This window comes from Lissotriton helveticus, chromosome 6 (genome assembly GCF_964261635.1).
Source record: "Lissotriton helveticus chromosome 6, aLisHel1.1, whole genome shotgun sequence".
NCBI lineage: Eukaryota > Metazoa > Chordata > Amphibia > Caudata > Salamandridae > Lissotriton > Lissotriton helveticus.
Window position 1 is genome coordinate 1917865999 of NC_136067.1, and position 13035 is coordinate 1917879033.

The window sequence follows — 13035 nt, forward strand, 5'->3', positions numbered from 1 at the left end:
CCACTCTCTGAGGTCTGCACACAACCCTCAAAGCGTCAGCTATCCTTCGAGGAAGGTTTGGACTTGCTACCTACTCCCAAGCAGTGAAAAAAGGCAGATACGGCTACGCGCCCTTTGCCCTTTTCTCCACCTTGTCGCTCTCCACAGTGCTCACCTTACCCACTCACCTCCCCTGCGAACCTCGTCCTTACACACCTCAGGGGTCTCCTCACTCAGACACTGGAGGGTAGGGGGGAGGGAATACTTTCGATATACCTCCAAAGGGGGATTCTTGGGATTCCTATGATGCTGACCCACCAGGGAACACTGACCTAGATTTGTACCCTGAACGTCTGACTCTCCCCCCTCCCCCCACCCTGCCCCCAACACGATGATTCCAACTCATACCACTAGCTGATTGGTAGGGATGCCTCCTTTCATAAGGTAGATCTCCATATTTTGGATCTTTGGAGGAAGACTTTCTTTTGAAATCCTTTTCCTCTACTCACCACTCCACCCAGTACCTCCTCATGCTCAGGGGCATGCTCAGTCACACCCCCGATATTTTTCAGGACCCCTTCCACACTAAGGTCATCACGCTCAGGGTGAAAAAGAAGTAGAAGACCTCCCATACTGATCCATTGTGCATACTGGGGCAACTCCCGTTTGACTCTCTGGTAGTTGCCCGTAAGAGGGCTAACTCTGAAACTACTGGTGATGCTTCTCCAATAGACAAGGAAAGTAAATGCATCAATGAAGTGGGAAAAAGGGTAGCTGAACAGTTGGCCAATCACTGGTGTATTGCCTCCTCTCCAGGTAGGACCGTTCCCCACTGGGATGAGATGGAGGAGCTCCCAGAGGAGCATAGAAAACTGGGCTACGAGATCATTGCGGAGGGGAAGTAGATCTGTCGTACCACCATACGCTGTGGTCTAGATTCTGTGGACACTGCTGCGGGCCTGGCTCCATATCTCTTGCTTTAAGCGGGAGTTCCAGCAAAATTTACTCAACTTGCAGTTCAATGGTTAGCGTCAATTCGGGCCGCAAGTTGACCAGATAGTGGAAAAAATAAAAATTTAATATGGAGACAGCGAAAGTAACCAGCATCCTTTAAACACCTATTAATCGCAGCTCCTTGTGTAGCACTTGTGGAGGCTCTATACCAACCTCACCAGAAACCTCCACAACCTACCGTCGTTTGCAGGCACAGCAGGCCTCTTCTATAGGTTACTGCAGAGGTTTCTACAAAGGTAACAACTCCAGAGGTAAGAGTGTCTGTCCCAAAGGAGCTGGTACCACCACAAAACCCTGAGTTACCTCTCCTTCCCCCACTCATGTAACACCTGTCGGGGGCCGTCTCTAAAGGTTCTTCCCCAATTGGCGGAACGCCAACTCCAACATTGTTATTATCTGGAGCTCACTTACACACCTCCTAATTAGCCACTTTGACAAAACAAACTCTCCCCGCAACACCAAAGGCTACTCGCAAGAGTCCCAAGCGCTCCTTCACAAAGGAGCCATAGAACCCATCCCTCATCATCAACATGGCACAGTCGTATACTTGCTGTACTTTTTGATCTACAGAAAGGATGGGTCCTTCTGACCAGTTTCGGATCTATAGCCCCTAAATGAATACATTCTCTCAGAGCACATTCACATGGTTACTCTTGATGATGCGAACCCACCACTAAAACAAGGTGACTTAGTGGCCTCACTCAACCTCAAGGATGCCCATTTCCACATTCCAATCCAACAGGCACATCACGGGCACCTCAGCTTTGTAGTCGGTGAACGGCATTGCCAATTCAAGGTGCTACCTTCCAGAGTCACCTCTGCACCCAGGGTGTTCCCCAAGTGCCTCGCAGTGGTGGGCGCTCACCTGCGCAGATAGGGCATCCATATCTTCCCCCATCTTGACAACTGGCTCATCAAGAATGCCACCCATCAGAAATGTAACACAAACACCCAGATTACCATCAGACTACTTTGCGAACTAGGTCTTACTATCAACGCCTCAAAATACCACTTCTAACCCCTTACCCAAATGCTGCCACGATACAGCCTTTTCAGACATTCATTCCTCTTTTTCAACCAGACCAACTAGTCACAGTAAGGACAGTCATGCACCTCCTCGGCATGATGGTCTCCTGTATTGCCATAGTACCCCATGCCAGGGTACACATGCATCCATTACATAAGTGCTTTGCGCACCAGTGGTATCCAGCTGAGGCTCATTGAAACGATATAGCGTTGCTCAGCCGTCAAACTTGTCGATTTCTGTAGTGGTGGAACAACCTGTTGCAGGAGCAGCCTTTCCTCGACCATCACAAAGGACACCTCCCTTACAGGATTGGGCGCACACTAACAGGACCTGACTGTCCCAGGCCAGTGGGTATCCAGTCACCAGGGTCTCCACATCAGTTGCCTGGGACTACTAGCTGTTCACCTTGTGTTAAACGCTTTTCTTCCCCACCTGATTGGCAAGGTAGTCCTCAGCAAAATAGACAACATGACTGCCATGTATTGTCTTCAGAAGCAAGGGCAAGGGCACAGATCCCCTTAGCTTTCTCATTAAGCCCAGAGCATCTGTAGGGGGGCCCTCTGACACAGTCTGTTAGCGGAATATTTGCTGAGTGTGGACAACAATTTTGCCGACATCAGCAGAATGCGGCAACAAGTGCATGAGTGGAAGCTCCACCCTCAAGTCTTCTTCCAGTACTTACAGCATTGGCGACTACCAGAGATAGACCTCTACGCAACAGCAGAAAACACCAATGAACAAACTTCACCTCGAGGTTCCCACAGACCAGGGGCAATGCACTATGGATGAGTTGGCCAGGGATATTTGCTTATGCTTTTCCTCCACTCACACTACTTCTGTTTGTGGTTTGGAGGCTTAGACAGACATCTCCCACCCTCATCCTGGTGGCTCCCACCTATGGCACGCCAACCATGGTTTGCCCCCCCTCCTTGAACTCTCAGTGGTTCCTCACGAGAGACTACCCAACAGGCTGGGCCTTCTCATGCAGAACCATGTAGAAATCAGGTATCTTTGACTCCAGGTCTTTCAATCTTGTGATCTTGCTCCTGAAGCTCTAGACTTTGGGTACCTTAATCTTCCACCTGAATGCATGAACATTCTTAAAAGAGCAGGCCTACTACATGCGCCTGTTACGCTGACGACTATTTTCGTCCTAAACATATTGAAACCCCTCTCAGCAGTCAAAGTACAAGAGATTGTCTGCTCCCTGCCTTACTTGCAAACTTGTGGTTTAGCTTTCTCATCTATACGACTACACCTGGCTGCTATAGCCGCCTACCTTTAGAACAGGCAACATGTTTCCGTCTTCCTGTCATTAAAGCCTTAATGGAGGTTCTCAAAGTAGTCATTCCTCCTCGGTTCCCACCAGCTCTGTCATGAAGGTTTAACATTGTATCAACAAGACTAACGGGTCCTCCATTTGAACCCCTCCACTCCTGCCCCCTCCACGCGCTCCCCCACTTTGTCTCTTGGAAGGCAGCATTTCTGGTCACCTTCCCTATTCTCAGGTGTTTCAGTGAGCTTCAGGCACTGACCTTGGAAGTACATTTCTTTCAGATATACAGAGATAGGGTTGTCCTACGCCCCAATTCCAAATATCTCTAACAGGTCCACCTCAATCAATCCATTGATCTTTCTTTTTTCCCCTCTACCTTGCTCAGTTACATAGCAGGTTCTCAAGATCTTAGATGTTGAACAAGCCATCATGTGCTATGTTGACGGAACTAAACCCTTTAGTAAAACACAACAGCTTTTTGTTGCTTTCTCCAAACCCCACAAAGAGAAAGCCCTGTCTAAATCATGCATTACAAGATAGATTGTTAAATGCATCCAGACCTGCTATGCTATAGCTAAAGGGCATTGACCATTCCTCCTAGAGCCCACTCCAGTCAGAAAAAAGGGGCCTCTATAGCCTTCCTGGGGAACATTCCTGTATTTGACATCTGTAAATCAGCTACATGGTCCACACCACAAACTTTTAAAAAGCATTATTGTGTAGCTGTGCTAGCCCGCCAACAAGGCAATGTTGGCCAGGCAGTTCTACATACACTTTTTTAAACCACTGCAACTTCCACAGGCTAGCCACCCCTTTTTTGGAAGGACTGCTTTACAGGCCATGCACAGCTTGTGTATCTACAGCCCCACATGCCTCGAACTGAAAATGTTACTTACCCAGTAAGCATCTGATTGCGGTATGCAGTGCTGTAGATTCCAGTGAGCATTGTAAAAACGTTTTTACGTAACACTGTATTGAGAAATAACTTTTATGTTGTGACTCAAGCAGCACTGTAAATACCGTTGCCCATGAGAACTAAACAGTGTAGCCTCTTTGTTTCTATAAAGGTGGAAAGGCCATGCATATTTTCTTTTATTTCTAAAAAATGATCTGGTTCAGTAGACTAAGTATCTGAAGATCAAATATCAGAGTTCACTGATCTGTATAAATATGAAGAACTTAAAACGTAAAGGTTTTGCATTACAGAAAGAAAGCTTCATCACATCCTTAAATGTTATTGTTGCTTCCAGTGCTCTTAAGTCATTTTGGTGCTCCTTAGATGGCTTTGTTTTCCAAGAAAATGATGCCTCTGTAGTAGCGCCCAGGTGAAATGAATTTATTGGAAGATGACTGTTAATCTTAAATGATGCATTCAAAATGTACTGCATCTGCACCTCATTTGTACCCAGTGATGGTGGGTTTAATTTAGGTTCTTTTCGCCATGTACCTCTCACCTCAAAAGTAGAATCAATGCATTCTCAAAAAAGACAAGTAAGCAAGGCACTCTTGGATACCAAATGTTAAAGATTGCATCTAATTCAAATTGAGCATCCATATCCCTCCTGTTAAATAACATAAAGACCGGCCAGCCAGCCAACACATTTTGCAAAATTGCTTGCTTCTTTAGAGCAAATTATTTGATGGAATTGACATGTTAAAATTCATTAATAACGGAGATGATTTATATTGTCCAGGTATGTTATTTTTTAATGTGGGCGCACACGTTTGTGTGGTAGCTTGTGGCACATGTTTGAGGCTGACAAAGCTGAACTACAATCCGGACACTAGGCAGAATCTCTCCCACGAACATCATTACTGGGACTCGAACTGCCAGGAAGCATGCTGGAATTGAATAATATGTGTATATTACTATTTTCTCCTTACAGCTCTTAAACCTGATGTTGTTAAAGCTCCTTCTATATTATACCTGACAATCCGGCACCTGTAACACATGAATGCAATATTGGTGACCCTATAGTGCATCACTGATTTATAGAGATATGCCATTTATCCAGTATTGGGGTATCTTTCATAGATTCACATGCTTAGAATCATCCCCGCCAACGAGGTCAGAGTCTCGCTGTACAATAAAATATACACATAATAGTCATAAAAAACATTACACTATAGGCTACTATGGACAGTAAAGTCACTACATTAGCCTATCTTAGTGCTTTTGTAAAAAGAACCAAATTTGGAACACAGCCAATCAGGCTGCAGCACCCTCTTAGAACCCTCCACAGAGAGGCTAACCCTCATATTTTCGACCGCACGTCGTGTGACAGGGAGTCTCTCTGAGCTCTGCTCAGTTTTCTTCACCTTTGGTTGAACTTTGTGAGTAGCTATGTCTGATTCTTTTAAGAAAAGCTTGTTTTTGCCTTGTTCTTCATGTGGGAAGAGGAGACTACATTTTGAAGATCATCACAAGGAATGTATTTACTGTATTTACCCAGCTCACAAGGTTAAAGACTGCAGGATTTGTAGAACCTTCCCTGCCAAGACTTTGAAAGACAGAGAAGGAAGATTGCTGGTTTGGTTGGAGAAATTGAAGGCTACATCTGATGTTGTTTCAGGAGATGATGGCAGTGTTAGTCCTCAGGTGTCCACCCCTCTATCCAAGCAGAGGAATAGATCTGATGATCCCCCTGAGCGACAGAGTAAGACCTTGAAGAAGCACCTCTCTGAGACTGGTCACTCTTCCTCTAGAAAAGAGAAGCTTTCATTCTCTTCAGAGATGAAAACTGCCTAAAAACAGTAGAAAACTCATGCTGAGTATATCAGGATCCCGTCGACATTGAAAAAAGCACAGTCGACGACGGAAGCTCCTCAGACGGTGAGTGCATCCTCTTCGTGGACGAAGATCATCCCGTCATCGACGATCGCTCTGTCGACGGTGCCGCCGTCGACGATGATATAATTGCCTGCTTCGTTTCAGTCGACGTTACCAACGACGACGACTACTTATTTCTCGTCGACGCCTACCTCGTCGTCGGCTGGGCACCTGCCTTTGACGTCGCAGCTGCGGCTTCGACGACAACATCGTCGACGAGGGTTTTTCCGTCGGCGACATCGATGATAACATCGATGGTGGCTTCTGTTATGGCTATCTCGACTGGTACTGACTCTCCGTCGATGTACATCTCGTCAACGCTGAAGCTAAAAGACCTGCATCTTTACAGATTACACCTGTTCTGACATCAAAATTATCGACGACGTTCCCATCTTCAAGAAATTATTATCAGGACGTTTCACATATTTCACCCTTGCCTCCTAGTCACTATCTGGAGGAGTCAGATGATGATTGACTTTTTAGCCCAACACGCAACCTTTCTCAACTTCGTATTAAATATCAGGATGATGAAGATGGGGAAGAGTACTATGAGCCTTGTGAGTCTCTGTGAGGTCCTCAAGAGATGTCATTTCAGCAGGAACCTATGGTAAAAATGCCTATTGCCTTAATGCAAGACCTGACTGCTATGTTAAGGGATTATCATGCACGTTTTCCACCAGCAGCACCAGTTCCAACACAACCTACTACGCCTCCTGTTTTGCAGATCGCAGGTCCTTCTGCCCCTATCAATGAGCCTCAGGATGTTTTACCTGCGCAACATGTAGTCCAGGATGATGATGACTATACTGTTGCAGAGGATGGGGAATTACCAAATTCGCCCACGACTGTGGATGAATGGGATGAATACTTGATTCCTACGCCATCTTCACCAGTTCCTCAGGCAGTAGATTCCCCTCCTGAAGATATTGGAGGTTTTCATGCAATGATGGAGAGGGCTGCAACCCGGTTTCATCCTTTGGTATCTGTGAAGCAGACAGATTGTTTCCTTTACGATTTTAAAGACCAGAGTAGGAAGTCCGTATGTTCTATCCCTATCATAGATCATATCTGGGAAGAAGGAACTAAAATAATGAAAAATCCATTTTCAGTGCCTGCGATTCTTCCTAGGATCGATAAAAAGTACAAAGCTCCTGCTTGCTTGTCCAGACATCCTAGACCAGATTCCGTTATTTCACAGGCTGCTCAACGTAAGTCTCTGAATCCATCCATTCCTGTTACAGCACCGCCGGATAAGGATGGGATGATAATATTGGTAAGCGTTTCACCACCATGGCGGGTGCTTCAGTATGTGCTACAAACTCCCTGGCGATTCTAGGGAGATGTGACCGCCAACTGTGGTCGGACATTGCTCCATTTCCGAAATAATTGATATTTCTATGGACTAGCCTCTTTGGGTTTTCGTCAACTGGCTGGAGCAGCAGTCCTCAGATGTCAGGGTTGGTTGAAATCACCACCTTTCGCCCTGAGGTCCAAACAAAGGTTTTGGACATGCCATTCAATGGTGATATGGTATTCGGAAAACATATAGATGAGGCTCTGCAAGACATCAAAACAGATACTGACACTGCCAGAGCCCTTGGCACCTTACAATATCGGAAGACTCCTTTTTGGGGATCTAGGGGCAGAGGATCGTATTCCTTTTGTGGTGGCTATCAAAGATACCAGTACCAAGGCAATCAAGGAAGATATAACTATCAACAGCAGCAACAGCAGCAGTCCTAAAGAAACCCTCCAGCTGCCGCTTATAGACAGCAGACTAGAAGACAACAGCCTCATGGCAGAGGTTCTGCTAGAAAACAGTGACGACTTTTTAGCACCTGCAGCAGCTCTGCCACACCTTGTTTACAGGATTCCGAATGTATCCCGACATCTCAACAATTGGAAAAGATTAACCACAGGCAAGCGGGTCTAGGATATTCTCAAATTTGGGCAAACCCTGGAATTTGTCAGTATCCCTCCTCCTCACCCGCCTTTAAAGAAACATCCTCCACATCTTGCTCGTCTCAGGAACTTCAAGGCATACAACTTGTTCCTTATCTGGACGACTGGCTAATAAAGGCTCCTACTTTTCGGCAGGCTTCTCGAGCAACGTCCACATGCCTTCAACTATTTCAATCCCTGGGACTGTCCCTCAACATTCAAAAATCAGTTCTTTGTCCTTCTCAAAGGAATCAATTTCTAGGGGCAGTGTTGGATACTATCCAGAACAAGGCATTCTTGTCAGAAGAAAGGCAATCACGTCTGTTTTCTCTGGCATCAGACCTCCAAAGAAGACGGTTCGCTTCTGTGAGAATCATCAAATCATTCCTGGGAATACTATCCTCAGCAATACTGTTGGTACCTCACACCCGTCTAAGAATGAGAATGATCCAGGAGGAACTAGACAGTTAATGGCTGTGGATCTCAGGGTCGTTCGACGACCTAGTGAAAATAACTCCAAGTTCGAGGCATATGGGCTGCAGATGGTACATTTATGAATAGATCGCCATCTGGTGTTGGGCTCGGATGATTGCACTTTGTTTTTCTCTTGGAGAAGTCTTTGTCGTCATAGATGACTCCTCCTCTTGGTGTTAGTGCGCATGGGCATCGGCTCCATCCTTAGATTGTTTTTTTCCGCCTTCGGGTTCGGATGAGGATCGAAGCGCTCCGGACCGACTTCAACAAAGAAGGTTATAACCGGCGCGTAATCCTTTCCAAATCAACGGTATCGTTATCGAACGCGACTTTACTCCATACCGACGCGGTTCGAAGGACGACGACTACGAGAAACTCGACGTAGTCCAGCCCGGGGTCCATGGAAAGGACTCCATTCAAAAAATGTCCAACGTGTGGTGCTAAGTTCCCACACAAGGACCTACACGAGGTGTGCAACCTCTGCTTGTCCCCTGAACACGAATCCAGGGACTGTGAGGCCTGTGCAGCGTTCTCTTCAAAGTCGACGATTAGAAACCGTCGAGCCCGAAGACACGAGGTATCGAGAATGCAGTCATAAGCAATCCCGGAGCTGTTCGAGGACCAGCACCCAGAAGAGGAGGAAGAAGAGGCCGACGAGGCGGGGTCAGAAGCGGACGAGTCCGACGTCGAGGAAATCGACGTCCAACAAACCGTGAGTGACGACGTCCCTTTACCAAAGAACAGACCCCGCACGGTGTCGACCCCGCCCTCGAGCCCGGTCAGACAACCGAAAAAAGTTTCCAACGCCCCGCCTTCGAGCCCGGCAACGAAACAGAAACCGAAACACTCGGTCTCCCATCATAGTGGTTCCGGTCGAGCCCGGTCAGACAACCGAAAAAAGTTTCCAACGCCCCGCCTTCGAGCCCGGCAACGAAACAGAAACCGAAACACTCGGTCTCCCATCATAGTGGTTCCGGTTCCGATAAACGGACCACATCGACACCGAAGCACCAAGTCAAGGAAAGCTCGAAGTCGAAGCAGTCCATGTCGACACCGAAGCATGCTTCGGCGCCGAAAACACCCTCGACACCGGGGACATCTTCGATACCGAAGAAATCGGATCCGAACAAAATCTCGGCACCGAAAATACAAATGGACATTCAAAAGAAAAAACACCTTTCGGAACCGAAAACTACGGTACCGACACAGGAACACGGGACTGATCCTAAACAAAAGACTTTGTTTATTGACCCAAAGACTGGCAAGGTAGTCACAGAACTACCTAAAAAGAGGAAGAATGAACATTCGGACGACAAGACTCATCCGAAGAAGAGAACAATGGGGACGAATACAACTCCTCCCTCTTCTCCCAAACCTCACACACCATCTTCTCCTCTTCCTCACAATAGGCCAAATATTCCTCCCACACGACCATCTACACCTACAACAGATGTAGAGAGTGACACAGGGGAAGGGGAACATCCTGGGGATGACGAGGACACAATCCCAGAGGAGGCAGACCCATGGGAAGAGTATAATGTAGGGTCAGATAATGATACCGACCCTGAATCACATCCCTCAAAACCCTCACCTCCTGATGACAATACTGGGTTTGCACAACTCATTACTAGAGCAGCAACATATCATAAGGTAGACCTACATACAGAACCTCAAATACAGGACTTCTTATTAGAAACACTACCTACTGCACAAAGAACATCAGGAACACTACCAATGCTTAAGGGTCTTCTCAGTCATACATCAGAGATCTTCAAGGACCCAGTGAGGGCTAGGGTATTGAACCCAAGAATCGATAAAAAATATAGGGCAGCTCCAAAAGACCCAATATACATTAAAGGGCAAATTCCTCTAGACTCACTAGTGGTCACAAACGCTCGCAAGAGAGCAAACTCTTTATCTACAGGAGAAGCTCCACCTCCTGACAAAGAGTCCAAACTAATAGATGCCTCTGGCAAGAGAGTAGCATCTCAAGCGGCAAACAGTTGGCGCATAGCTAATACGCAAGCGCTACTTGCAAGGTATGACAGAGCGCATTATGATGAATTAGAAAAACTCATCACACATCTCCCTAAAGAACATCAAAAGAGGGCAGATCAACTCATACAAGAAGGGAAGTTAATTACTAACACTTCAATAAAGTGCGCCCTAGACGCGGCAGAAACTGCGGCAAGGTCTACAAACACAAGCATCATGTTAAGGAGACATGCATGGCTCAGAGTATCAGGGTTCAAACAAGAGGTACAAACATCGTTACTGAACCAACCCTTTGATGGGAAAATACTTTTCGGCACAGGGACAGATGAGGCCCTAGAAAAGATGAAGAAGGATACCGAAACGGCTAAATCAATGGGAGCATTGCAACAGCCGACACAAAGAGGTTCCTTTCGTAGATCCACCTATAGAGGAGGATCCAAAAATACAGGTACAAACCAGCAGCAAACCTCTTTTACACCTACATCACCCAGAGGTAATTCGAGAGGTAGCTACAGGGGTAACAACAACAAGGGTAGAGGTCGCGGAAACAACAACAACCGCAACTCTCCAACCCCAAAACAGTGACTTCATAAAGCTTCCCCCAGACCATATAACACCGGTCGGGGGACGCCTATCACAGTTCCTACCTGTCTGGGAAAACATCACATCAGACAGGTGGGTAAGACAAATTATCCAACATGGTTATTGCCTAGAACTCACAGCTACCCCACCAAACATCCCCCCCAAACAGCGTCCAATGAAGCAAGATCACCTGACACTGTTAAAACAAGAAGTACTATCACTGCTAGAAAAGCATGCCATAGAGAAGGTTCCACAGCACCAACAAGGAACAGGAGTATACTCCCTATACTTCCTAATTCCCAAAAAGGACGGGTCTCTAAGGCCAATACTGGACCTAAGACCTCTCAACGCATACATAAATTCGGAACATTTCCACATGGTCACGCTCCAACAAGTACTTCCTTTACTGAAGAAAGGGGACTTTCTTTCTACACTGGATCTAAAAGACGCTTACTTTCATATCCCTATTCACAAAGCCCACAGGAAATACCTCAGGTTTGTGGTAGAAGGACAACATTATCAGTTCAAGGTCCTTCCATTTGGTGTCACAACGGCACCAAGAGTGTTCACAAAATGCCTGGCAGTGGTAGCAGCTCACCTAAGAAGACAACAAATTCATGTCTTTTCCCATACTTGGACGACTGGCTAATAAAGGCCAGGTCACAAGAGGAATGTCTTCAAAACACACAAAAGACAATTCAGCTACTACACCAGCTAGGGTTCACGGTGAACTACACAAAGTCACACCTACAACCAAACAAGGTTCAACAGTACCTGGGGGCTACTATAGACACAGAAAAAGCCAAAGTGTACCCCAACGCAGTCAGGATCCAAACAATGCTTACAATCATTCAAAGATTTCAGCCGCAACACTCACTAACAGCAAGAGTGTTCATGCAGCTATTAGGCATGATGTCATCCTGCATACTGCTAATACCATATGCCAAACTACAAATGCGTCCGCTACAAGAATGCTTAGCGACACAGTGGAATCAGGCTCAAGGGCAGATTACAGATCTGGTGTTGGTAGACGACCGCACACACCGCTCTCTGAAGTGGTGGAACATAACAAACATTGCCAAGGGGCGGTCGTTCCTAGAACCAATTCCACAGGTGACAATAACAGCAGACGCATCGCTCACCGGATGGGGAGCACATATGGACAAATACACAGTACAAGGAAGGTGGAGTGTGCAGGAAAGAACACTGCACATCAACCATCTAGAACTACTAGCAGTGTTTCTAGCATTGAAAGCCTTCCAGATACATGTTACCAACAAAGCAGTCCTGATCAGAACAGACAACATGACAGCAATGTATTATATTCAAAAACAGGGGGGGACGCACTCTCTCCAACTATCCAGACTAGCACAGGAAATTTGGAGATGGGCCATTCCTCAAAACATCTATCTGTTAGCCGAACACCTACCAGGAGTCCAAAACCAGATAGCAGACATCTTAAGCAGACAGTCGGAACAAATACACGAATGGGAACTGCACCAACAAATACTGCAGCCATTCTTCCAAAGATGGGGACAACCAGAGATAGACCTCTTTGCCACTCATCAGAACGCAAAATGCCAAAACTTCGCGTCCAGGTACCCACATCACCTGTCGCAGGGCAATGCGTTATGGATAAATTGGTCAAACAAATTTGCATACGCTTTTCCCCCTCTCCCACTAATTCCATTAGTGGTCAGGAAGCTGCAACAACACTCAATGACCATGATACTAGTGGCACCCACGTGGGCAAGACAGCCGTGGTACACCACGCTACTGCAACTCTCACAAGTGCCACACCAAAAATTACGAATTCTACCCATGCACCTTACACAGAACCATGGAGAAATAATGCACCCAGATCCAACTCAATTGAACTTAGCGATCTGGCTCCTGAAATCCTAGAATTTGGGTACT

At 46.4% G+C, this 13035-nt stretch overlaps 1 protein-coding gene across 2 annotated transcripts in view; it reads left to right on the forward strand.

Moving 5' to 3' along the window:
- Positions 1 to 13035, forward strand: part of CDC42BPA (CDC42 binding protein kinase alpha) — a 1077984-nt gene that overhangs the window by 890597 nt on the left and 174352 nt on the right. The window lies entirely within an intron of this gene.